We start from the raw sequence: 24,967 nt of genomic DNA, 5'->3' as shown, positions 1-24,967 counted from the left end.
ATAAATCATTTTTTTGCAAATAGTTAAAGCCTTATTGCTTAACAGAATACCTTAAATCTTGCTTCATCTCATGGGAACAAGATATATCTGACAGCTTAGGGAGGCTGAAACACCAACCTAAGTTGCTGAGATCTGTATTCAGCGTTTTAAACACCTGACTTCTAGAGCTGCTGATGCTGCCAAATTCAAATGTTAATTGCTAACACACATCCATTCCATGCAAAAGCGCCATTCAATTCCATTTGGATTGGGTATGTGCTAAGAATCATTAAGTTAAATCCTTCAATACTCTTCAACAAAGATTTGTGGAATAGATCCTAAATAAACTGCCTCCATTGCTAAAACATTAGTGGCATTTGTATTAACTTATTTTCTTTAATTTTCTTATGGCGTTTCCTTGTTTAATTCATTTGTAATACTTTAATTACTTAATTTGACAACGTATCAATTTAATCACAATCTATTCTACACTGAGTATTAGCTGCTGCTGTTAAAGATTGTTGAATTTAATTACACAAATTCAATCAAACTAGCTGCAGAGTTCTTAATATTACTGATAATTAAAAATGAAATGTTACATGAATGAACAACAATTAAGCTTGATGGTTTCAATGATATTTCTGCTTACTTTTTTGCTTTTTTATGAATGTCTTGATAAGTTCATTGTAAAAAAGGAAAACTAAGAGGAGGATTGTATAATTCCTACTGGTCAGTATAAAAGGCAGTTCAACAACAATGTTCAAGCAACCAGTTCCTTAGGAACTAATTCATACAAATATACACTAAAGTTAATCATATACCTAAAATCAAAAGCACCACCTAAGGTTAGGCCACACACCCTAGTTTTATAAATAGTTACGGTCAACCCATCAAATAGAATGGAGGCCTAGGCATCGCAGTTTTGTGCTGCACAAGGAAAAATGCCATCAACATGTGCAAGAAGATTCTCTATTGCTTCTGAAGGGAGCGAGTTCAAATCTGGGTGCATTCTGCCACCTACAGAAATCAGACCATTACATCTACACTTCATTTAGTTAAGAGTAAGCCTTACTCTTTATAACATTGAGAATACTGTCGTTAAAACAGATAAAATCAAAAACATGTGTTGTGTCCATATTTAGATTGCTGTAAATACAAATGGGTTAATATTATTTTATTGATTGTTAAAATGTGCAATGAAACAGTTTCAATTCCTGAAATTGGACCCTGTCAATATGCAATTAAAGGGGTTTATCATTCAGAAAAGTAATTTGGTAAGACAGACACTATAAATTGCCAGTTTGAATAGCATAGATTTCAGTGACTTGCCTGTCAAGATGCATTAACAATAGTCAAAAATAATTGTTGGTGAAGTTGTGACAAAAAACATTTATTTTACTGAAAATGATAAGGAGCTTATTTTAAATATTTATTATGTATTAAGTGTGGGTTACAACATTCCATTTGAAATGCATTGAAAACTCCTATGTCAGGCTCTGTCTATGATCAAAACCCATTTTAAAATAGCAACATTTGGATGCAATACCAGTTACACTTGTAGGTGGTGTTGTGATAGCTATTTCCAACAGTCACATAATGTAACAAGTAATAGAACTACCAGCAGTTGTACATTGACAAATCGATCCTTTACTGTACTCCACACAATGACCACCAGATGGATCTATACCAATGTATGTGCTGGATCATGGAGGCAAAGTTTAGCCAAGATTTTATTTTATATATGTAAGTAAATTGTATAATTTAATTAGATAATTATTTCCAGGTTGAGCATGTCAAATAATAAAAAAGGGGTTTCATGATTTCTAAAAAAAAATCATGGACTCACTGTTATAAAAAATTGTAGCCTCAGTAATATAAAAACTCAAAACCTTGCAATTATGTGTTTAAAAAAATCCAGCTTTGACATTTAAACAATACTTAGGATCTCACTATATGGAAGAAATTGAGGCCTCCAGACTATTTTAAAAATCTGGGCTTCATACATTGGCAATAAGTTGAAAAATTGATAGAAATGATGGACCTGAATTTTCTCCACAGATGCTGCCTGACCTGCTGAGTGTTTCCAGCATTTTTTGTTTTATTAAAAATTTCCAGTATCTGCAGTGTTTTGCTGTTTGTCCCACTGAGAATATTTGGAATCCCCTTTGACTGAGACATTGCCCCACTGATAACATTCAGGAGAGCTGCTAACATCCCTGCCATCTGTGAGCAAATTCGGGAGCATGGCTGAATCCCACCCACTGAGACCTGAATATCACACCCCCCTACTGAGAACATTTGGCCCCCACCAACCTTTGCCATTCCCCCCATTAAGTGAATTTGGCAGGCTGACCATTTCTGTCCCACACTGAGAGCAATTGGCACCCTGGCCTAACCTGGACTCCACCAAGATAGTAAACTTTCCTTTGCAACTCCAGGCCATATTCCCTATTCCCCACTGCCCCCCTCCCCCACCACACACTCCTGTATCCTCTTGCTCTTCCCTCTCCCTTTCCTCACCATCTCCACTTTTTAACAAACTAAATCAAATAAATAATCATTCTATATTTTTTAACAAGGGGCGGGTATCACACATATATTATGCCAACGAATAACTCTTAAATTCGGTGTCTCGGGAAGATGTGAAAAACATATTCTACGTACATTTTTGAAGAAGGGGTGTTGAAATATTTAGGGGGAAGTATTCGGTATCGCCCATTTTGGGGCGCTAATATCGACCGGGCGCTAGTTATCGCCTCCGACTGCAAAATTCGCCTCTATCGCCCCTGGACGTGATTTGAGCACTAAATCAGGCGCTACACACCTCTCTTAAGGTGCTAACGTCGAGGAGCGAGGCGCTACCTCAGAACACTACCGAAGCTCAGGCGATGCCAATTACCATAGAAGCCAAACACAAAGGGGAGGGGCCATCTTGCTGACCAGCCACACCCTGCTCATTGCAGCCTTGAATCTCGGCCTGGAGAGACCTCAAAAGCAATTGTGTTGGAAGCACTAATGGATAGGCCCAGGGAAAGAGCTCAGCGCTTAGGAATTCAAAAGTGGTGCTGAGGGACAAAACTCCTTAGGACAGTGTTAAAACCAAAAATTTTGTCGACAAGAAAAGGCAGGAAGCACCCGCCTTTAAATAGTGCTCCCCCAGCCCCTTGCTGACTTGAAAACGTTCCCCTCTACCTGTCGTTCCTAGCGGCAGGCGCTAAGGCAGGGGGCGCGACTCAATATCTGGTCCAGGGCGTTGCTCGCTTGACTGACGTCACGATCTGCGGGCGCAGGTGATTGTGGCGGTAGTGTTTAGCGCCGCCACAAAATGACTGGTCAATTTCGCGAGCAGCGCTAAGTTCCTAGCACCCCATTAGCGCCCCCCGGAGGCATTAACGGGAGGCACTAACCAACTAAATTTTTCCCCCTTAAGGTTTGCATATGTCCTTAGCCAGATATGAAAAATGAAGTGCCCAAAGGCAAACCAAAGTGATGAATCATTGATAACGGAAGAGTAGCTTTGCAAAATCAGAGCATTAACATCTGGCCTTCTCTGCAAACCAAGTTAAGCAACTGGAAGACCTTGGATGAACAAAGCAAATGGGAAATCCTCTGTACCTCCCCTCCAATTCAGCAGACATTGTGGTTCCCTTCACTCCCAATGAGCACAATTTTCTCCCCACCCACAAAGCAACAGAAGAATGGCACTGTCCCCTCCCACTGAGTCAAAAATGTATGGCTCTTCCAGCCCCTCACTCAGGAATAAGCCTGACCTTGAGCTGGGAACCTACCCTCTAATCTCCTTGGCAAGTAGATGGAATTGGACCCAAGTCATTGCAGCTCCACTTGCCACTTAGAGGAAAATTGCCATTTGCCCAGTGTTACCCTAGCCTTCCCCAATGCTGCCGCTCTTCCACCTGTTGCCCTTATCATTTTCCTCTCCTCTTCTCCCCTCTCTCTATCCACCTTTTCTCCCTCCATGACTGTCCCTCTGCTCAAATCCCTACTCCTGCCTTGTCCCTCTTCTCTTCCCTTCTCCCCCTCCCCTTTCCTTCTCCCCATCCCCTTTTTCCTGCCTCTCCCTCTCTTCTCTCCCTCTCTCACTGAGGTCCAGTTATCCCACCACTTTCTAATCTGCTTGACCTGAATTGGTCTGGAGTCGCAATGTGCAATGTCATGGGAGATGAACCAAAAATATATAAAAATTGCACGTTCCTTATTTAGACATCGCAATTCTGTGACACATAGTCATGCATGCAACTGCACATTTCGATCACTAGATGAAGCTTTAAGAGCATAAGAACATAAGAAGTAGGAGCAGGATTTGGCCATTTGGCCCCTTCGAGCCTGCTCTGCCATTCAATAAGATCATGGCTGATCTTCTACCTCAACTCCACTTTCCTGCACTATCCCCATATCCCTTGATTTCCTTAATGTCCAAAAATCTATTGATCTCTGTCTTGAATATACTCAACGACTGAGCCTCCGCAGTCCTATGGGGTAGAGAATTCCAAAGATTCACCACCCTCTGAGTGAAGAAATTTCTCCTCATCTCAGCCCTAAATGGCCGACCCCTTATTCTGAGACTGTGACCCCTGGTTCTAGATTCCCCAGCCAGGGGAAACATCCCCCCTGCATCTAACCTGTCAAGTCCTGCAAGAATTTTGTATGTTTCAATGAGATCACCTCTCATTCTTCTAAACTCTAGAGAATATAGGCCTAGTCTACTCAATCTCTCCTCATAGGACAATCCCCCCATCCCAGGAATCAGTCTGGTGAACCATCATTGCACTCCCTCTCTGGCAAGTACAGGAAGCTTTCTGGTATCCGGCACTGACGGGACCGAGTTGGTGCCGTCCCATCAAAACTGCCGTATAAACCAGCCCTAATGTTAAAACATACAGAGCTTTTCAGTTCCGTGTGAATCAACAAACCCTGTTGCTTAGCAACAGCTTCAAAACAGTCGGCTGCAGCTGCAAGCGTCTCTAGCTGAAGCTGTTGCTTAGCTACAGACCTTGCAGAGCCTGACTGGGAAAAAAAAAGCAACGAGAAGTAAAAAAACTTATAGGAAACGGCTCCTGAATTTTGCCGGTAGATAGAGCTTTCCGGACTTTTAACCTCCGGTTAAATGAAAGTTTCCTGTATAGCCTTCCTTAGGTAAGGAGACCAAAATGGTACACAATACTCCAGGTGTGGTCTCAACAGGGTCCTATATAATTGCAGTAAGACGCCTTTACTCTTATACTCAAATCCTCTTGTAATAAAGGCCAACATACCATTTGCTTTCCTAATTGCTTGCTGTACCTGCATGTTAACTTTCAGTGATTTGTGTACAAGGACACCCAGGTCCCTCTGAACACCAACATATCCCAATCTCTCACCATTTAAGAAATACTCTGCTTTTCTATTTTTCCTGCCAAGTGGATAACTTCACATTTCTCCACATTATATTCCATTTGCCATGTTCTTGCCCACTCACTTAGCCTGTCTATATCCCCTTGCAGCCTCTTTGAATACTCCTCATGACTTACATTCCCACCCAGCTTTGTATCATCAGCAAAGTTGGATATATTACATTTGGTCCCCTCATCCAAATCACTGATATAGATTGTGAATAGCTGAGCCCCAAGCACTGATCCTTGCAGTACCCCACTAGTTACTGCCTGCCAACCCAAAAATGAGCTGTTTATTTCTACTCTCTGTTTTCTGTCCGTTAACCAATCCTCAATCCATGCTGGTATATTACCCCCAATCTCATGAGCCCTAATTTTGTTCAATAACCTCTTGTGTGGCACCTTATTGAATGCTTTCTGAAAATCCAAATACTCCACATCCACTGGTTCCCCCTTATCTATTCTGCTAGTTACAACCTCAAAAAATATTAACAGATTTGTCAAACACAATTTCCCTTTCATAAATCCATGTTGACTCTGCCCAACCCTATTATTATTTTCTAAGTGCCCTGTTACCGCGTCCTTAATAATAGATTCAAGCATTTTCCCTACTACTGATGTCGGCTAACCGGTCTGTAGTTTCCCATTTTCTCTCTCTTCTAAGCTCCAAAAGCTGCAGATCCCCATATCTACACCTACAGCAACACACATGAATTCTGGGGAAATCCACTTTGTCCTGATTTTCATTTACTGTAACATAAATGTCATTTACTGAGTCTGTAGTTTACTGAACTGTCTCTTCCACTTAGTTGTTTCCCACAGTAAATTAGCTTTCTTCTAATGGTGACTTTTAATTAAATGCTTGTACTTATCAGACCAACTTCCTGCAGTTATGTTCTCACAATCACCGATGTCCTCTCCCATTCTCTTCTACAGGGAGAGTAATCTAAATCAAGGCCATGGAATTGTTTGGCCTGTTTCTTCTTTTCTATTGTCAGATTGTTCTAATTACAAAAGGTCCTAGAATCCTTCGGTTTTGTTACGTCAGGTACTCCAGTTTTGTTTTGTTTTTAAGTAAATACATGTCCCTTTTATACTTAACTAGCTGAAGTGCCCGGCGGTGCCGAGGCTTTTTCGAGGGCATGTTGTTGTTGGAAGAGAGAGAGAGAGAGCGAATGGGGGGGGGAGGGGGGGAGGGAGGGGGGGAGGGAGGAGGGGGGAGGGAGGGGGGGAGGGAGGAGGGGGGAGGAGGGGGGAAGGGAGGGCGGGGGGGCGGGAAGGGAAGGCGGGGGGAGAGGGGGTGGGGAAGTGGGGGGGAAGGGAAGGGGGGAGGGGAGGGGGAGGGGGGGCGGGAGGGCGGGGGGCCCCCCCCGAGGGTCGCGGCCCCCCCGAGGGTCGCGGCCCCCCCCGAGGGTCGCAGCCCCCCCCGAGGGTCACGGCCCCCCCCGTGGGTCACGCCCCCCCCGAGGGTCGCGGCCCCCGCCGAGGGTCGCGGCCCCCCTCGAGGGTCGCGCCCCCCCCCGAGGTGAAGACCGCCGATTGCGGCTGTGCGAGACGGCCGGGGGGCCGGTTGCCAGGGTGACGCTTGGCGGCCCCCCCCTGAGGGTCGCGCCCCCGCCCGAGGGTCGCGCCCCCCCCGAGGGTCGCACCCCCCCCGAGGGTCGCACCCCCCCCGAGGGTCGCGCCCCCCCGAGGTTCGCGCCCCCCCGAGGGTCGCGCCCCCCCCGAGGGTCACGCCCCCCCCGAGGGTCGCGGCCCCCCCGAGGGTCGCGGGCCCCACCCCCCCGAGGTGAAGACCGCCGATTGCGGCTGTGCGAGACGGCCGGGGGGCCGGTTGCCAGGGTGACGCTTGATGCTCAGCAAGCCCCGCCCCTGGCCGAGCCAGAGAGAGACGCCGCGTCTCAGCTCCTGCTGCACGCGCACCCTAGCGGCGCTGGGCTGAGGCTCGGCCCTCCAGCCTTCGAGTGGGGCCGGGAGGTGCCTAGCTCGGGCGTGGGTGCGAAGGAGAAGCCGAGGCTTCGAGGCCTACATGGAAAAACGGGGAAAGGTAGGAAAATTAATGAGATTAGATAAGTTAATTCGTTTCTAAATCATTTTTTTATAAAACAATATGTGTTTTAAAAGCAACGTTTTTTTTAAAGACGCAGAAAGCGGGAAAAAGAAAGGAAAAGTTTGGAATCAAGATGGCGGCGACTCACCTCGGTTCAGAACGATAAGGCCCGGCCACACACGCACCGATTGGCCCGGCGGCACACGCCAGCAACCCGGCGTACGATTGGTCGAGCTCGAGGTCACTCTGTCGCTAATGAGCGGATAATGAAATGCTAATGAGCGGAACGTTGAAGGTTTTTTGGATACCGCGGGCGCAATTTTAGCCCGGCCGAAACGTAAATACGCTTAAAACCGTCTCGGAAGCGTAAGCTTTCTTTGGAGGTAACGCACGCGTAGGTATGCCCTGTAACTTTCGAGCACATACCCCCCAGACGCACACGCAATGACAGACAGACAGAAGGACAGAAGGACAGAAGGACAGAAGTACCGATTTATATATATAAAGAAGTACCGATTTATATATATAAACTAGCTGAAGTGCCCGGCGGTGCCGAGGCTTTTTCGAGGGCATGTTGTTGTTGGAAGAGAGAGAGAGAGAGCGACTGGGGGGGGGGAGGGAGGAGTTGGGGGGGGAGGGAGGAGGTGGGGGGAGGGAGGAGGGAGGGGGGGACGGAGGAGGGGGGGCAGGGAGGAGGGGGGAGGGAGGGCGGGGGGGAGAGAGGAGGGAGGGAGGGCGGGGGGAAGGGAGGGGGAAGGGAAGGGAGGGCGGGGGGGAGGACGGGAAGGGGGGAGGGGGGAAGGGGGGGGAAGGGAAGGGGGGAGGGGGGAAGGGGGGTGAGGAAGGGGGGGAAGGGAAGGGGGAAGGGGGGAGCGGGGGGAGGGGAGGGGCGCGGGGGGGGGAGGGAGGGCGGGGGGCCCACCCCGAGGGTCGCGGCCCCCCCGAGGGTTGCGGCCCCCCCCCCCGAGGGTCGCGGCCCCCCCCCCCCCGAGGTGAAGACCGCCAATTGCGGCTGTGCGAGACGGCCGGGGGGCCGGTTGCCAGGGTGACGCTTGGCGACCCCCCCCGAGGGTCGCGGCCCCCCCCCCCCCGAGGGTCGCGGCCCCCCCCGAGGTGATGACCGCCGATTGCGGCTGTGCGAGACGGCCGGGGGGGCCGGTTGCCAGGGTGACGCTTGGCCCCCCCCCCCCGGGTCGCGGCCCCCCCTTGGGTCGCGGCCCCTCCCAAGGGTCGCGGCCCCCGCAGAGGGTCGCGGCCCCCCCCCCGAGGGTCGCGCCCCCCCCCCCCCGAGGTGAAGACCGCCGATTGCGGCTGTGCGAGACGGCCGGGGGTCCGGTTGCCAGGGTGACGCTTGACGCTCAGCAAGCCCCGCCCCCCGGCCGAGCCAGAGAGAGACGCCGCGTCTCAGCTCCTGCTGCGCGCGCACCCTAGCGGCGCTGGGCTGAGGCTCAGCTCTCCAGCCTTCGAGTGGGGCCGGGAGGTGCCTAGCTCGGGCGTGGGTGCGAAGGAGAAGCCGAGGCTTCGAGGCCTACCTGGAAAAACGGGGAAAGGTAGGAAAATTAATGAGATTAGATAAGTTAATTCGTTTCTAAATCATTTTTTTAAAAAACAATATGTGTTTTAAAAGCAACGTTTTTTTTAAAAATGCAGAAAGCGGGAAAAAGAAAGGAAAAGTTTGGAATCAAGATGGCGGCGACTCACCTCGGTTCAGAACGATAAGGCCCACCCACACATGCACCGATTGGCCCGACGGCACACGCCAGCAACCCGGCGTATGATTGGTCGAGCTCGAGGTCACTCTGTCGCTAATGAGCGGATAATGAGATGCTAATGAGCGGAACGTTGAAGGTTTTTCGGATACCGCGGGCGCGATTTTAGCCCGGCCGAAACGTAAATACGCTTAAAACCGTCTCGGAAGCGTAAGCTTTCTTTGGAGGTAACGCGCGCGTAGGTACGCCCTGTAACTTTCGAGCGCATAGCCCGACAGACGCACAGGCGATGACAGACAGAATGACAGAATGACAGACAGGCAGACAGATGTACCGATTTATATATGTAGATTATTAGTGCCAAACTTGCAGCACTGTAACTCTAAATACTGCACTAAAATTGAAAACTTGCTGATATAAAACCAAGACTGGTGGTAGGACGGTGTTCTTCAGTTAAGTTAGTTCCAGTCTAACAACTTGAGCAGACACAACATCCCAGAATTCATTGCATGTCATGCATTATACATGAACATTATACACAGTGAGTGGCAGGTCCAACTCCTTGGACAGTCATTGTACTGGTTGCATAATTTATGTGGTACCAGTAATAATGGACATATGTCCTGGATTCCTCTGAATCACAAAACATCACCATGCATCTTACATTCCATGAATACATAGGAATGTTGACAGTGTTTGTACTTTGGGACTTAGAAGAAGGCTGGCAGGTTGCAAATAACTTGATGGGTGCCTCTAGTGCCAAGACGTGTCTATTATGTCAAGGAGCCAGGAATCTTGCCAGATGGCCTTGCCTCTGATCTTGCCTCCATACAGGCCCATAAACACTTTGCCAAAATTGGACTAGAACTCACTCAGATCTCGTACTCTGTACTCTTTGACAGTCATTCCATTCTTTCCTTTGCTCGGACCCTTTATCTAGGACTCCCTTCTTGCTGTACAGGTTCTGTGGAACGCCAACAATACCACCTGAAGCCATTGTTCACATTAACCTACATACAGCCAAAGCATGTTTAAATAATTTTAAACATGCCATGTATATTGTACTTTGACACAATTTCAAAAAGCTACAAAAATATAATTGTTCCTTTAATTTGAGTGTCTTAAATTTGTACAGTATTTTTTCATCTTGCAGGAATTTTCTTTGTGAAACAATGCAGCCCCTTCAAGTCATTCCATTAACTAGAAACCTTTATACACTGATAGATGAAAGTTTAAAGCAAGAGTCTTGTCATTAATAATTCCTTTCAAATATCAAACAGAGAAATATAATTAATGAATTTTATCACGGTTTTGTTTTATTGCCCATCTTTACCTGAGCATTTTTCAGTAAAATATTTTTGTTTAGAAATTCTGGGCTTATGGTAAAGGATCGGCTTGATTGAGCTACACCACCCAATAATATGAGGAAGATGAATTAACATACCAAATTGAAATGACATGCTCTGAAGCACCTTGAATCATGATGATAGGTTGAATTCTGAACATTCACATCACAATAAGCTGTGTTTGCAAACAAATTCGTAGCAGCCTTTGTGCGATGTAAAGCAATATTTTCTGCTGTTAACCTTTTTGTAATCCATTACATCAATGGTAAAATAACCTCGAAATCCAGTTAAATTATGTTCTGGTTAATTATTCAGTGTTGAAGTCATGCCTCAAAGCATTGTGAGGTATGGTGCATGAGCAATCATGGCAATGCTCCCTTTAGAAATTGATGTTAATTCAGCTCCCTCAAATGGTCAGGCTCGTGAACCTAAAAAAGACATCTTTCTTTTCAACTATTGATTTTTTTGTTGTTGAAAATAATACCGTACTAAGGCAAAAGCTACCAGTATATTTCCTAACATTCTATAAAAAGCTGACGAGTATATAAAATAGTTTTTTTACATTTTATACTCCTGATTATTTTTACATTAACAATAGCTAACAGAGAAAAATGTGCTCAATCTCTATTAAGTTTTTTTATGGTTTTGGCTGCTTACACAGGTTATTTTGGGATTATTTACAATACTTTGCATCTATTGCTTATCTTCAACTTAAGTTAACAGGCATCCCAGTATTATTGCTAGTTAACGTAATCTCGATCCTCAAACTAAAGGGATCCACAAATTGATTGACATCAGAGCTTTTGACTAGCGTCTCCTGGGTATTGCCTATCATTGCCATGGAGCTCTAAAGAGTTTTCTCTTTGGGACTAATTTTGTTATCATGAACGTTGGTACAGTATTTCAAGCATAAGAAAGTATGAGAAAGATTGCGTGTGTAAGTTGCTGGCATGTAGGAAAGAAAGTTGTCAACCTCACCACTAGGTGGTCAAAGCAACACTGTTTTATTGTGATGTTCTCTCAAAAAATTTCCAAAAGAGAAGAGGCGCTATCTCTCTCAAATAAAACTGCTAATTTGTGGTGTTTTTGGAATAGCACTGCAGGTCACACCTTTCCCTTCATATAAATTTGAACTTTAAAAAAAATTGTACTGTATTATCTGAACTTCCAATCTTATCAAACTCCAGACAAAAAAATCCCATCAAAAGAAAGAAAGACCTTGCATTTATATAGCGCCTTTCACAACCGCAGGACATCCCAAAGCGCTTTACAGTCAATGAAGTATTTTTGAAGTGTAGTCACTGCTCTAATGTAGGAAACACGGCTGCCAATTTGTGCACAGCAAGCTCCCACAAACAGCAATGTGATAATGACCATATAATCTATTTTATTGATATTGGTTGAGGGATAAATATTGGCCAGGATACCCATAAATTGTGCTCGTAGTCACAAAGTGCTTAGCCACCTCTTCTAAACACACCTTATTTGTAAATTCCAAGCTGGAGTGAAATGCCCATCATCCTCTGTTTATGGTGCACGAATGCTCTCTCAAAGGAAAGGAACTGAATCTCTCCACAACAGCACAGCCAATTAATGAGAACATACAATTACTGTGAGTTTTTTGCTCAGGAACCAAATTTATTATATTTTCTACTCTTGTATGTCTAGTGATATCCCTTCAGCTATTTCATTTTTACCATTCTGCTCAGACAAGCAGCTGAACAAAATCATCACATATGCTTCTTCCTGGAAAAGGAGCAGGAGAATAAAACTAACAAGTAGTGTAGTTCCAGGATGGAACTGATGGGCAACTCCATTAGAGAACTTGTGGACCCAACCATGATGCTAGGTGTGATGGACGATCTGGCAGCTTCCATTACAGCACAGGTGGAGGCGACCCAACGTCTGAGTGCTGCATTGGAAGTGCAGACTGCGCTCCTGCAGTCTCAGCTTGCTGCCACACAAGCTCAGACTGCTGCCATCGTAGTTGGGTTTACGAGTGTGGAAAGGGGCTTGCAGGGTGCTACAGCAATCCAGCAATCTGTGCTCCAACAGATGGCTTGGATTGCTGAAGTGCTGCCCCGGGGGAGTGGCAGTGGCTCCGTGGAGCAAGAACCTGCTGTCCTCTCTCAGGATGACAGCATTTCTACTCCCACCGCTGCCACTCTGCCAGTGCCCTTGCTGCTGCCTGTCATCCAGCCAGCCCAGACTGCTGCCGCCCATGCTGAGGTGGTGCAGTCTACAGCCGAGTCTTCTAGGGTCAGAGCTACTCGAGGTCATGCTGCAAGACCATCTTTGCTCTCCCCCACTAAAAATCAGCAGCCTCCCACCAACCATGCTGCAGCCACTGGGGGAGCACTTCGTAGGAGCATGAGAGTAGGAAAAAGCACACAAAATACTGACATTAAGGGAATGCACAAGGGTGATTAGTTGACTTTGTTCTTTTTATTTGCATTTGATAAATTTATAAATTATGTTTGGAATGTGTGTTTTATGGTGGCTCTCATTTAAGCTTTGTGCCCAGGTGAAGGCTGTTACGTTCTGTGACAGAGGGATGGTAAGATGGGGAAGTGGTGAGCAACAGGGATCTGGGGTTTCATTCACTGGAACCAGAGTCTGATGATGAGCTCAGGAACAGCCCGTCTGGAATGGGGATCTGCTGCCTGCCTCCTCCTCCTCCTCTTCCTCTTCCCCCTTGTCTGCTTCCTCTTCCTCTTCCTCCTTCTCCTGAAGTGGTCCCAGAACCTGTGGTGGCAAGGGCTGCGCGTTCATGATGGTGAAGTTGTGGAGCATGCAGCAGACCACCATGAATTGGGACATCCACTCCAGCATGTACTGAAGGGCTCCTCCCGAGCGGTCAGTGCAGTGGAACTGTTGCTTGAGCACCCCGATGGCCTGCTCGATGATGTTCCTCATGGCAGCATGACTCCCATTTTATGAGTGCTGGCCAGGAGTGGTGGGATTGCAGAGGGGAGTCATTGGCTAGGTGCAGAGCAGATAGCCCTTGTCTCCGAGCAGTCACCCTTGGGTTTGACGTGATGGCTGGAAGATTGCTGGCACACCGGACTGGTGCAGAATGATGGCATCATGATTGCTGCCAGGATAGCAGGCATTCACCATCATGATGCATTGGAAATGGTCACACAACAACTGCACATTAAGTGAGTGGTAGGCTTTGCGATTACAGAACATCTCAGTATTGATATGCGGTGCCCGCAAAGCCACGTGTGTGCAGTGGATAGCACCTTGCACCATGGGGAAGCCCGATTTCCTCACAAAGCCACATGCGCGCTCCTCCTACTTCTCTCTGCTCAGAGAAAAAACAATGAAGTCCCTTCTCCTGCAGTACAGAGCCTCTGTGACCTCCCCAATGCAGTGATGGACGGCAAACTGGGAGATGTTAGATATGTCGCCTGCTCCAGACGGGATGGACCCAGTGGCAAAAAATTGAGGGCCACAGTGACCTTGAGGGCCACTGGGAGAGCCATTTTTGCCCTGCTCTGAGGCTGCAAGTGTGGGTGCAGGAGGTGGCAGAGTTCTGTGACCACCTCCTTGGTGAAGCGGAACCTCCTAATACACTGCTCCTGGCTTAGGGGCAGGTAGGAGAAGAGCTTTTGGAAGACCCTAAGAGGGTAAGGCTTCCTGCTGAGAGCCCTCCTGCCCCTTCTCCTCATCCCTCTGCGAGCATCTTGTCCTCTTCTTCACTGCCTCCACTCCATCTTCTTGTCATACTTGAGCACAAGAGGGACTGCAGCTAGAGCCCCCATGATTGGGAGCAAGAGGTGTGAGCAGAATCCTTTAAATGAGAAGCACTTGCAGCAACTTTAAATAATTCTAGAAGCGCCAAACATTTGCACAAACTTACATAGCGCCAGTACAAATCAAAAAGCAAGTCAGCTGCAAGTTGTTGATGATCCCTTTAAATAGTGCTGCTGGGGGGTCCTTCCTGCTGCTGAATGCATGGTCAGCTGGTCATGATTAGGAGAGGGCATTGAATGAAGTGGCGACATTGAAAATGGCAGATTGTCCATCAAATCAGTGTTGCACACACATTGACGTCACAATCTGCCTCATCTAAATATCTGGAGTGAGCACAGGCAACAACAGCGCTGTGACCTGCCCAAAATGGTGGCCGCCACGGGACCCGCTGGAAGCGGGCGGAAACAAGGCAGCAGCCATTTTTTCTTCAAAACTAGCCTTAACGGTCGGCGCTAAAGACTCCAATTTGGCGGGCAATATTCAAAGTGTGCCCAGTAGAGCAGATTTACCAACTCATGCTCTTGACATGGAGTTTCACATCCCAGGAGCATGAAATCTTGTTTTCTTTTTAAGGCGTGGGCACATGGAAGAGTAAATAAAGCAACATATTTCAATGTTGAAAATGTTGTTAACAAAATTAATAAAAGTCAAATAGCTTACAGCAGATTAAGGTGCTGTGATTTGTTCTCAAAGTACAAACAAATTGATTTGATGAATGTTGCTATGGCTGTCAATGCAAGAACCAATGATTATTTGGGTTATTTGTTCACTGGTGGCAGAGTTGATGATACAGAACATTTATTCTGTAGTGTACAGTTTGCTGTATCGCATGGCTGAAGGGTAGAACTAAACTTGAATATATTCTGTTATGCATATGTATGGAAAGAGAATAGTCTGTAAATGTTGTACCTCATGTGCTGCTGAATGCAGCCCATGGTGTGACTATTACAATACTACACGGGGGTTTCACAGCAGTGTTTTTAACCTATTCTTGTTCATTTGACAATCAAGTGGTGCTCCTTTGCTCTCTTTATTTTGATTTTAATTTACTGAACAGTGGAGACCATAATCAGATTTAAGACCCTAGTTTTGTACTTAACTAAACCACTCTCAAACTCAATATAAAATTCTATCATATTATGATTAGTGCACCCCAGCGGCTCCTTTACGGCAAGTTTATTAATTAACCCTGTCTCATTGCACAATATTAGATCTAAAATAACCTGTTCTCTCGTTGGTTCCTCAACATACTGATCTAGAAATCTGTGTTGAATGCATTCCATGAACTCGTCCTCTGCACTATTACTGCAAATTTGGTTTGTCCAGTATATATGAAAATGAAAGTCCCCCATGATTATGTATTTCTCTTGTTACATACTGTTAGGGGGTCTAAAAACCCATCCCAACAGTGTTTTCTGCCCCTTGTTGTTTCTTAGCTCCAGCCAAAATGATTCTACATCTTGTTTTTCCAAGCTAAGATCCTTCCTGTCTACTGCCTTTATCCCATCCTTTATTATCAGGGCTACCCACCTCCCCCTCGCCTCCTTTCCAATTCTGCCTGTCTCTTCTAAAAGTCAAGTATCCTGGAATATTTAGTTCCCAACCTTGGTCAATCTGCAACCGTCAGGGGAATTTTCCCAGCCCTGGGGAGGCGGGTATGGAGGCAGGGCTGCCAGGAAAATGGCAGAAACTGGGAGCGGGTACCAAAGCTGCTCCCAACCCGCCTCTGTGCCATCCTCCCGTGAGGCGGGTCCCCGAGTCGCGCAGGGACCCGGCTCCTCGAGGTGGGAAGGGGATTAGAGCCAATTAACTGCCTGTTAACAGGTAGTTAACAGGCAGTTTTGAGGCTTTTCCCCATTTTACGCCTACAATTGCGGGCTTCCCGACAGCTGCGAACTTCGCCAGGGTCAGCAAGGCGAGCAGTGGGTCTGCAGGGGTGAGAGGGGTCGAAATGTCAGCTGTAGAGATGAGTGATGGGTGCAAGTGTGGACAGGTAAATATGAGAGGTGAGTGTAAAGTGTTGGAAAAAGTTTTCTGACCTTTGCTTCTTTCTGCGGGCTTCAACCTTTGAGGATCCGGAGGTGCCTCATCTCAATGGCAAAGATGACAGAATGGCTGCTGCATTCTCAGATGCAGCAGCCATCTGCTTTCTGCTGAGGAGAGAGGTCTTGGCGAGCCTGTGTGCAAGGGCTCACCTTAGAGCAGAGATTGTCAGTGTTTGACAGCTTCTCAAAGCTGTCAAACGCTGACAATTCATCTGTCAACATTTTTTCGACAGATGAAGCATCATACACTGACATCATCTGTCACTGGTTTTCCCTTAATTGGCTGGTAAGCCCGCAGGGCGGGCTTAACAAGGTCAATCAAGGGAAAATAGCATGGGTTGGTCAGACATCGCTGGGGGCAGGACTGAAACCCGGAAACCAGCAGTCCCGCCTCCAGCAAGTCTCCATTGAGAAAATCCAACCCCATGTCTCCGTAATGGCTATTATATCAAACCTATTTATTTCTATCTATGCTATTATTTCATCTATGTTGTTGTGAATGTTTCACGCATTCAGATATAGTGCCTTAAGCTTTAACTTTTTTCTATTTTTCCCTGATGTCACCTTAGTCGCTGATACCCTATTACCTTAAGCTCCCTCTCCCTTCCTGACCCGTTCTGCTTATTTTTACCCAAATCACTACTCTGCTCTACAGTCTTGATATTTCTCTTACTGCTTTTGAATTTACATTTCCTGAATCTTCCCACCCACCCCCCATCCCCACCACTTCATTGGTTTGAAGCCCTATCTACAGCCTTAATTATTTGATTTGCCAGGACACTGGTCCCAGCCCGGTTTAAGTGGAGCCCGTCCCAACGGAACAGCTCCCTCTTTCCCCAGTGCTGGTGCCAGTGCCCCATGAATTGAATCCCCTGCCTCCCACACCATTCTTTGAGCCACGCATTTAACCTTCTAATCTGTTTGTCCCTATGTCAATTTGAGCGTGGCTCAGGTAACAATCCAGAGATTATTACCCGTGAGGTTCTGCGTTTTAATTTCGACCCTAGCTCCTTAAACTCCCTCAGCAGAACCTCATTCCTAGTTCTACCTATATCGTTGGTTCCCATGTGGACCACGACAACTGCATTCGCCTCCTCCCACTCCAAGTTCTTCTCCAGCCACAAGGAGGTATCTTGAACCCTGGCAGGCAACGGCAACACAGCCTTCGGAACTCCTGGTTATGGCTGAAGAGAACAGTATATCCGTTGTCCTTTGTGGTTTAGTACCTTTACTCATTAGGCCATGGAGACTCAAAATATTTCTGAATAGATTATTTTGGTATCATCTTATTAAGTCTAAACTCATCCCACTACAAGATGGTCTCTTCCACTGGTCAGCCAGCGTGAAATCTAGAATGTCCAACTTAAATGCAAATTAAAAACTAACTGTAATCCTTGTAAATCCCAATCCCTGTGATACACCAAAACCATAGTGCTTGACCATTTTTGAAAAGTTCATATTTGAAGAATACATATATTACATATTTCTTTGATTGAATTGTATTTTCTTCCTCCTCCTCCAATTTTCACTTTTGGGTGGCCGACAGTGGAGCGCACTGGCTGACCAGTGGAGCGTGCTGGCTGACCAGTGGAGCTCGCTGGCTGTTAGTGGAGCGCGCCGGCCGACCAGTGGAGTGCGCTGGCTGACCAGTGGAGCTCGCTGGCTGTTAGTGGAGCGCGCCGGCCGACCAGTGGAGCACACTGGCCGACCAGTGGAGCGTGCCGGCCGACCAGTGGAGCATGCCGGCCGACCAGTGGAGCGCACCGGCCGACCAGTGGAGCGTGCCGGCCAATCAGTGGAGCGCACTGGCTGACCAGTGGAGTTCACCGGCCGACCAGTGGAGCGCGCCGGCCGACCAGTGGAGCGTGCTGGCCAATCAGTGGAGTGCACTGGCTGACCAGTGGAGCTCGCCGGCCGACCAGTGGAGCGTGCCGGCCAATCACTGGAGCACACTGGCTGACCAGTGGAGCACGCCGGCTGACCAGTGGAGCGTGCCGGCCGACCAGTGGAGTGCACTGGCTGACCAGTGGAGCACGCCGGCCAATCAGTGGAGCGCAGTGGCCGACCAGTGGAGCGCACCGGCCGACCAGTGGAGCACACTGGCTGACCAGTGGAGCGTGCTGGCCAATCAGTGGAGCGCACTGGCCGACCAGTGGAGCACGCCGGCCGACCAGTGGAGCGTGCCGGCCGACCAGTGGAGTGCACTGGCTGACCAGTGGAGCTTGCCGGCCGGCCGGCCGACCAGTGGAGCATGCCGGCCAATCACTGGAGCACACTGGCTGACCAGTGGAGCACGCTGGCCGACCAGTGGAGCGTGCCGGCCGACCAGTGGAGTGCACTGGCTGACCAGTGGAGCACGCCGGCCAATCAGTGGAGCGCACTGGCCGACCAGTGGAGCGCACCGGCCGACCAGTGGAGTGCACTGGCTGACCAGTGGAGCGTGCTGGCCAATCAGTGGAGCGCACTGGCCGACCAGTGGAGCTCGCCGGCCGGCCGGCCGACCAGTGGAGCATGCCGGCCAATCACTGGAGCACACTGGCTGACCAGTGGAGCACGCCGGCCGACCAGTGGAGCGTGCCGGCCGACCAGTGGAGTGCACTGGCTGACCAGTGGAGCACGCCGGCCAATCAGTGGAGCGCACTGGCCGACCAGTGGAGCGCACCGGCCGACCAGTGGAGTGCACTGGCTGACCAGTGGAGCGTGCTGGCCAATCAGTGGAGCGCACTGGCCGACCAGTGGAGCGCGCCGGCCGACCAGTGGAGCGCACTGGCTGAACAGTGGAGCGCACTGGCCGACCAGTGGAGCGCAATGGCTGACCAGTGGAGCGCACTGGCTGAGGAGTGGAGCGCACTGGCTGACCAGTGGAGCTCGCCGGCCGACCCAGTGGAGCTCGCCGGCCGACCAGTGGAGCGCGCCGGCCGACCAGTGGAGCGCACTGGCTGAACAGTGGAGCGCAGTGGCTGAACAGTGGAGCGCGCCGGCCGACCAGTGGAGCGCAATGGCTGACCAGTGGAGCGCACTGGCTGAGGAGTGGAGTGCACTGGCTGACCAGTGGAGCTCGCCGGCCGACCCAGTGGAGCTCGCCGGCCGGCCAGTGGAGCGCACTGGCTGACCAGTGGAGCTCGCTGGCCGAACAGTGGAACGCGCCGGCTGACCAGTAGAGTGCAATGGCTGACCAGTGGAGCGCACTGGCCGACCAGTGGAGCGCACTGGCTGACCAGTGGAGCTCACTGGCCGAACAGTGGAATGCGCCGGCCGACCAGTGGAGTGCAATGGCCGACCCAGTGGAGCTCGCCGGCCGACCAGTGGAGCGCACTGGCTGACCAGTGGAGCTCACCGGCCGAACAGTGGAGCACGCCGGCCGACCAGTGGAGCGCACCGGCTGACCAGTGGAGCGCACTGGCTGACCAGTGGAGCACGCCGGCCGACCAGTGGAGCACGCCGGCCGACCAGTGGAGCGCACTGGCTGACCAGTGGAGCTCGCCGGCTGACCAGTGGAGCGCACTGGCTGACCACCCTTCAGTGGATGAATTGGCCTGAGCCATTTTGAGCTCAGGCCTCATTTAAATGATGCTGCCGAGCTGCCCACCCCGAATGGGCTGGTGCATTATCAGGCACCTCAGACACCTGGCAGCCCAGGAGGGAGGCACCATGGAGGGAGGGAGGCCCGGGCCAGCAGTGACCCAGAAGTATTTTTGTGGAGCTGGGAGGAACACTCCTACTCCTTCCATGCTAGGATAATAGGGTGATAGGATAAGCTGAGTGGTTCAATATTTGTTATTCCAGTGGTTCTTTTCTTAACGTCAGAATGCTTCATTCCAAAAGTTTAACTTGATTCTGGTTTTAACATGCAAGAGATGGCTTAAAAAAATAAGATGCCAATTTTAAGCTTTGTTTTAGTCTAACTGAGTTGCTGGCTCATTGACTACTTTATGAAGCAAAGTGTTCTTAAAATGGACTAATAAAAAATAATGGGGCTAAATTCGATAGCCCCTGAAAACAGGCGATGGGATCACGATGCACGATTAACCCATGCCCATTAATTGCAATGCTGACAGCATGCAAACTCTATGTTGCCTGGTCATTGGAATGATTTTAGCATACAGCCAACGCTAACTGCACTGTTCATTGGCTGCATGCATCAGCAGGGGGCCAAAAATCGTAACTTGCTAGCACAAGTTAAAGCTAGCCTGCATTGCTTAAATCTAGCTTGCACCTCTTAAAGCTAGCCTGCAGCTCTTGGAGCAGGTGCTGACAGTCGTTCAAGAAGTGAATCTGACCTGGGAAACAGTGAAGAATGGCACAAGCTGGGAGATAGCAGGCACAAAGGTTTTTGAACACTGCACTGGAAGTCTTGGTGGAGGAGGTGGAAAGTAGGAGGGAAGTCTTGTATACACAGGTGGCCAGGAGGCCTCTGGACACACGCTCAGAAGGCAGTGGGAGCAGATAGCCGTGGAGGTCAATGCCAGGAGTCTAGCCCTGAGGACCTGGATGCAGTGCCGTAATAAGGTGAATGACCTCACACGAGTGGTCAAAGTCAGTGAATGCATCTTCAAATGTCATATTCTACCAACTGCACCACTAGCCTCAGCCACTGCTCAATGCACTACACGCCCATCATTCAAAGCCCAACAATCTCTATCAATCAGGACTCATACCTAACATTCACAGCTTCACCTCACCCTCACAAACTTAGCACTGCTGCAAGCCTCACACCCACATCTCACAGCTTGCACACACTGCCAGCTATTCAACCATGACAGCCACATCATCTAACCAGATTGTATGACACTCATTGACAGACTTCCCTCTCTCTTGCAAGACAAGGTGGCGCAAAACCGGAGGCAGCAGGAGCTAACCGGCGGTTCATTACCCCCATGGAGGAGACGGTGTTGGTCATTATTGTAATGGTCATTGCTGAGGCCATGGCCAGCAGTGGGGCTGAAACCACCAAAGATGACGGTATCCTCACAGCTAATCCTCCATCTCAATCCCACTTCCCTTTCATCCCACAATCTCTTCTGATTCACAAGCTGCAGATGGTGTAAGCATGCACCTCTTACTTTCCCCTGCTCCTCTCACCACCTTACCCTTGTGACATTCTCCTTTCAGATACCCAAGTGTCTGCAACCTGCCCAGGCAGTGGTGAAAGATCAAGAAGACAGTAATGATGTAGACACACCATCAGTCGATTTCACACTCGCAGCCACCAGCTCCGATACTGACACTGTATGTAATTTAGAGGATAGCGTAGTAAAACATTGCAAGGTGCTTCACAGGAGCGTTATCAGACAAACTTTGGCACCAAGTCAAACAGGTAGGTTTTAAGGAGCGTCTTAAAGGAGTAGAGAGAGGCAGAGAGGTATGGGGAGGGAATTCCAGAGCTTAGAGCTTAAGCAGCTGAACGCACAGATGCCAATGGTGGACCAATGAAAATCAGAGATGCACAAGAGGCCAGAATTGGAGGAGTGCAGAGATCTTGGAGGGTTGTAGGGGTTGAGGAGGTTTTAGAGATAGGGAGGGGTGAGGCCCTGGAGTGCTTTGAACACAAGGATGAAATTTTTAAATTTGAGGTGTTGCTGGACTGGGAGCCAATGTAGGTCAGTGAGCACAGGGGTAATGGGTGAACGGGACTTGGTGTGAGTTCGGATACAAGCAGCAGAGTTTTGGATGAACTGAAGTCTATGAAGGATGAAAGATGGGAGGCCAGCCAGGAGAACACTGGCATAGTCGAGTCTGGATGTAACAAAGACATAGAGGAGGGTTTTAGCAGCTCCTGAACTATTTCACTGTCCAGTACCAGACTTGTTCTGCTACACAGCTCATACTTAGTCAACACAATCCTAGCATGTTATCTAATGCTGGTTATATGCATATAGTTTATGTATAGATTATTGAATCCTTACATAGTACATATATACCAAACTTCTCTTGTATGCTACTTTATGGTGTATGTACCTCTACAAAATAAATATGTACTGTGCCCTGTATGTTATTGAGCAGCACAGGTACCCATACACGAGTTATCACTTTCTCAGGACTATTATGGAGGGTCAGTAAATGCAGTCTTGCCAGTGTCGCTCACACCCCGAGAACAAAATAAAATGTTACTTGTGCTTTGAAGTATTTACTTATTAAGCAAAGACTTTGGCCACAAAATTCGACCTTGTAGTCCCGGCCCTAAAGGCTTCCAGCGCGGGACACGGCAGATGCCATTTTCGAGAGTTTGGCCTTTGCCTGTGCTCACCTCTCCAATGTAAATGTGCAGATCGTGATGCCAATCGGCGTGCAATGCCTGAATTGACACAGGACTGTAATTTTGGACATTGCCACCCTCCATACCACCCTCTCCTAACCACACATGGAAGAATGTGCATGTAGCAGTTGTAAAGAGACGCTGTCAGCATTTCTTAAAGGGACACACACATCTTTCAGGTAAGTTTTGATTTTTGTTTTTGGAGTGTTTTTTTATATTCTATTGGAATAATGGCTTGTTGCAATGCATTAAAAATATTAAAGTGTGCAGGGAATGCTGCTGGACACTTGCAAGGCTTTGGACATTAAAGGAAGGCCTCTGAGAACACCACTTGCACCCAATCCCGGGGACTCTAGTTGCAGTCCCCCTTGGGCTGCAACATCACATGGAATGAAGCAGAGACAACAAAGGGGACAAGCTACTCGCAGAGGGAGGAGAAAGAAGCAGAAGAGAAAGAACAGGTGGAGGAAGCCTAAGGAAGGACGCAAACCCAGACAACCCCTTTCTGGCCAGGATATCCTGGAACGAATCATCCACCTGTGGTATCAGTGACCACAACTCCAATTCCCCTTTCAACATTTGTCCCACATCTTACCTTCCCTCTGTTACTGACAATCACAGCATCCTCTTGGCCACAATGCTGAAATAAAAGTACCACAAAGCAAACTACCAAATCCAACTTTATCCATATATGCATCCAATATTACATCAAAAAATCAACTAATCACCCTTGTGCATTCCCTTAGTGACCGTCTTGGCTATCCTAGTGATGCCACACAGAGCTACCCCAGTGGCTGCAGCATGGCTGGTGGAAGGCTGCTGACTTTCAGTGGGCCTTGTAGGATGACCTCGAGGAGCTGGTGGCTGGGAATGTCAAAGCGAGTGATGATGTTTCTTCTTCTTCTTCTTCACTTTCCTCTCCCTCTTCTTGGTCAACCACTGGCTAGGCAGGCTGGATTCCGTGGCAGGGGCATGGCTGAGCCATTGGGCAGTGGCGGGGCTGAAAGAATATAAGATGAAATGAGGAAGGCACAAGCTTAGGGTTGTGGTGAGGGGAGGGTGGGAAAGCAAGAGGTGCATGCTTGTACAATAGAAGATATTGAGGGATGAGGGGGAAGTGGGATGTGAGAAGGAGAATAACGTATGAGGATAATGGCATCTTGTATTCTTTCAACCCCACTGCTGCCCAAGGGTCCAGCCATGCTCCTGCCAAGAATGGCCAGCACTGTCTCCTCCAAGGGCTGAGGTGAAGCTAGGAATGGGAGATGTGCCTTATGTTTGGTACAGATTGTTGGTAGGTGAGTGATTCGGGGGGGGGGAGGGGCAAGCATGCACTGAGCAATGTGAGGGGCTAGTGGTGCAGTTGGTAGGAGACGGCTTTTGAAGATGCATTCACTGACCTTGACCACTCGTCTGAGGTCATGAAACTTCTTTGGGTACTGAAGCCAGGTCCTGGGTGCGACACTGCTGGCCTCAGCGATCTGGTCCCACATCCTTCTCTCTGGAGGGCCTACTGGTCCGCTGTGGATAGAGGACCTCTAATGCAGTGTTGACCCCTGGCACAAAGCTGAAGTGCTGCATGCGAGACCCTGGATGCCCTTTCCCTGGCTGGTTGAACCATTTGTGTTAGTGCTGAAGCACTTTTACCTTTTTTAACGTACAGAAGGCAGTTCAGCTTTAAGAGCTGAAGATTGCCTTGTTTGGAATTTTTTTTTTTCAGAAGGCACTTGAGCTTTAAGGGCTAGAGACTACTTATTTCTGAATGATTTAAAAAAAAATTTCAACTGGTAGTTGCCCTTTCAGGGCTCGAGATTGCTTTCTAAAAGGACAGCCTTGCTTTAAGAGAATGCAGCCTCGGCCCAGGGACATGGCACCTCCTACTGAGCGCACAGCCTGAAGCAATACGTTCGTCGCTGGGCTGTGTGCTAAAATCATTTAAATCAGCAGTCAGCACCAAAATAATGTGCTGCCTGCACTTTTTAAATGGGCGCTAGCAAATCTCGCCCAGCGGTGCCACCGCCCGTTTTCAGGTCTTATCAAATTTACTGGCCTCTAACTTTGAGGATAAGCAACATTTCAACATGAGGTTATAGAAATAGGGAGGGGTGAGGCCATGGAGGGATTTTGAACACAGGGATGTGGATTTTAAATTTGAGGCGTTGCTGGAGCGGGAGCCAATGTAGATCCGCGAGCACAGGGGTGATTGGTGAACGGGATGCAAGTTAGTATGCGGGCAGCGGAGGTTTGGATGAATTCAACTTTACGGAGGGTAGATGATGGGAGGCTAGCTAGGAGTACATTGAAATAGTCGAGTCAAAAGAATGGATGAGGGTTTCAGGAGCAGGGATGAAGCGGGGCAGAGACGGGCGATATTATGGAGGTTGAAGTAGGTGGTCTTGGTGGTGAAGAGGATATGGGGTCGGAAACTCAGCT

At 48.6% G+C, this 24,967-nt stretch overlaps 1 long non-coding RNA gene across 1 annotated transcript in view; it reads right to left on the bottom strand.

Annotated features, from left to right (window-relative positions):
* Positions 1 to 24,967, bottom strand: part of LOC147111724 (uncharacterized) — a 441,838-nt gene that overhangs the window by 99,910 nt on the left and 316,961 nt on the right. The window lies entirely within an intron of this gene.

Source organism: Somniosus microcephalus, chromosome 10 (assembly GCF_052327205.1).
Source record: "Somniosus microcephalus isolate GS21.2 chromosome 10, FLI_Smic_1.0, whole genome shotgun sequence".
Lineage (NCBI taxonomy): Eukaryota > Metazoa > Chordata > Chondrichthyes > Squaliformes > Somniosidae > Somniosus > Somniosus microcephalus.
Note: the sequence above shows the minus strand (reverse complement) of the source record. Positions and strands in the feature narration are given on the sequence as shown.